At 37.1% G+C, this 2,955-nt stretch overlaps 1 long non-coding RNA gene across 1 annotated transcript; it reads left to right on the top strand.

The window, feature by feature from the left end:
- Window positions 1-584: 584 nt before the first annotated feature.
- On the top strand, window positions 585-2,583 carry LOC144782836 (uncharacterized). The gene is made up of 6 exons (XR_013601283.1): window positions 585-697; window positions 1,110-1,255; window positions 1,347-1,469; window positions 1,563-1,642; window positions 1,749-1,830; window positions 2,267-2,583. It is a non-coding gene; the product is annotated as an uncharacterized LOC144782836 (long non-coding RNA).
- The last annotated feature ends 372 nt before the right edge of the window (window positions 2,584-2,955 follow it).

Raw genomic sequence — 2,955 nt, 5'->3', positions numbered from 1 at the left:
ACGATTATACCATTTTAGAGTCACAAAGCCCTCTACAGAGCTGTCATTATAATCGGTTATGCATGTCAATTGGGTTAGATCTTAGGTGTAATAGGATGGCCGCCCTTCTGCTATTGGTTTCTTACACAATCACGTGTCCCTAAACTATGTTGCTACATTCATCTTCACAGTCGCTATTAATAATATTCTACATTCGGTCCTTGAGATTTTTATAGGGCTACACAATTAAGCTGCTCTTAGTTCACTTAGTTAAGTAGCATTTGGTACCTTTAAGATGGCCGCCGTTGATTCTGCTTCTTTTTCACCAGATTTGAGCAGATTTCGTCAATTAACTGATAGTGAACACAGAGGGGACATTACATTAGTATACGCAGATGTAAGTTTAGTCCTTCGTATTTTCACCATATTAAAATATTGTCTTCATTAAGAATTTTTCAGTTGAGATCATTATACTCATATTAATAATAGATCGAGTCTGTGTATTTACATATTTATACATGGCCGCCATAGATTAGTTGCCTGGAACTACTACGGTTGCATTGCGATAAGGTCATCACGCACCGCATGCGTCATTCGGACGCACCGTAATCTTTCTCTCCATGACATATAAACTCACAGTTTGAATCCTAGTCTGTTTCACGAGCCTCGCGAATATCATCACGGGTGCTTTGCGGTCTCTTCAATCTGTCAATCACAGGTGAGTGCATGCTGCATGGAGGCACATGGTAGCGCAGTTTCCTTGGCATGCCGTCAGTACAGGACTTAGATTATCGTCTTCCCTAAACTTGAATGCTCGACCTATTGTAGGTCATTTTTTTTACCATCTGTGAGCTCTTGATCACTTTGACCAATATTGGGCATTTCCTCTTGTCCCTGTTGTTTCCACTTCAATTGGCGACACAGGAAGTGTTTATATATTCATGCATCAGTTTCATTTGAGGACTTATTCCAATTGTTTTGGTCGCGGTTTGGGTATTTTCGCAGCTTCAAATATTTACAGCATTGCATTGGGGTCTTATACTAACTATTCTAGGTATTTTCACTTAGGAAATTAATGGAATTTTGTTGCAATTTATTTTTAAGATCCCTTTTTCCATCTGGTCCTACAGGTCATAATATGGATGGACCTTGATTCTTGCGATATTAGAAATATTTATCAGACAGCGATTTTATTACTTTGGAGGCATTACCTCTCAAATCAGCAAGCAGGACATCGTGCCCCAAATCTCGAATCCTCAAGCATAATAGAGAAAAGGTAAGAGCAAGTTTGTGCTCTATTGATGGATTTTCCTTTAACATGGTTAAAGGACACATTACTTAAAATCGCCGTTTTTCGTTTCCAATAGGACATGCTTTGTAGTTACATCACGTGCAATCGCATGAGAAGAGCCAGTAGTTGTTATCCTTCTCAGCAAAACAATTCTTGGACCTTGATTCCAGACATCTCTGGAAGTAGATCAATTTAATAGGTAAGCTTGCCCTTACACTGCATTTTTAATTAGAATGAGTTCTTCTCTGTAGTATAAACATCTAGCTCAGTTAGATCTATCATAATTTTGCAGTTGCAAGTTTTGAGAAGTATATCTGCATACAATAAAGAACACGAGAACAGCACATTATCCCTGTTACAGCAGCATTGTGGGTAAGCATCAAAACTGAATACAATCTTTGAAAGAGTATACCTGACTTAGAAGCAAGCATACTGGACAGAATAGTCTACCATTGCAGTTATTGTTTGTTGTTTCCAGATATACTATTTTATCGCAACAAACGTATGGTTATTAAACTCAAAAGGACCACGCAAGATAAGCAATATCTTTAACTTTGCCGGTAAGCGTAATAAATCTGTTGCTATTTGCTAGCTTTGTTTTTGTCATAATATTAATTGATTATCTAGATAATACTCTCCACACATTAGAGATCAGAGATAGAACCTCGTTATAGGATCATGTCAAAAGGCACCTCCATGTGTAGATTATAAGCTGTGGGCATATATATAAAAATTTCAATAGTCCTTTGCGGACTATAGGTGGATAAGACCAGTGTACATGAAGCATGTTTTTTTAATTGAGTGAATGTTTATCGTATGGGGGTGGTGATGCTTTGTGATGGCCAAATGCGTCGGGTCATGTGTCCTTAGAGACCGTTTCAGATGTGGGGTGGTGGGGTTGTCACAAAATATTTTTGGACTTGTTAAATACAATTAAGTGCTTTTGCATTTGTATCACATACACATGTTTATTCTGTTTCTCTTTCTGTTTTGTAGTATGCCACTGGTACAATCACCCTGAGGAAGGCTCAACACCGAAACGCGTTGGTGATAATTGTTGCTTGACACCAGTGTTTGCCTTTCTAACATTCTGTATTGATATTTCTTTTTAGTACTATATGAATTTTTTCATTCTTGCATTGTATCAAATGAGGTTATCTGGACCTGCTTTCTAGAGTGGTCATATTTTTATAGGTGAAAAATTCGTAAATGAACAGAAAGACAATAGTTTCTATCGATTGACACTTGATTGTGTTTGTGTATACATAACGTTTTTATATTCTGCTTTACTATCAAATGCAAATCATGTGAGAAAAAAGAGTTTAAAATAATTATTGATTTCATATTTTGATAAAAGAAAAATAAAAAAAGATATATTTTTGATAATAAATATGTGTGGTTCATTATCAGTTGGAAATGTATTTGTGATACAACTGTAGCACTAAGATATAAGCAGCACCTCTGCCCAGTGCTAGACCTCCTTTTCCAATATAAGTATACAGGGTATATACACTAGTGCCAGAAAAGCAACAATCGAAATCAGTAAAGAACAACAACAACGCAAAGAGAAGGAAAAAACTGTTAAACATGACAACCGGTTTGGGTTATCGAGAGAAAGGAGAACAAAGAAAAAAGTGACCAATGAGGACAAGCATGGGGACAGAGGGAGGGGCAGGGCTCAGGGG

The sequence above is a fragment of the Lissotriton helveticus genome, chromosome 9, assembly GCF_964261635.1.
Source record: "Lissotriton helveticus chromosome 9, aLisHel1.1, whole genome shotgun sequence".
Taxonomy (NCBI): domain Eukaryota; kingdom Metazoa; phylum Chordata; class Amphibia; order Caudata; family Salamandridae; genus Lissotriton; species Lissotriton helveticus.
Note: the sequence above shows the minus strand (reverse complement) of the source record. Positions and strands in the feature narration are given on the sequence as shown.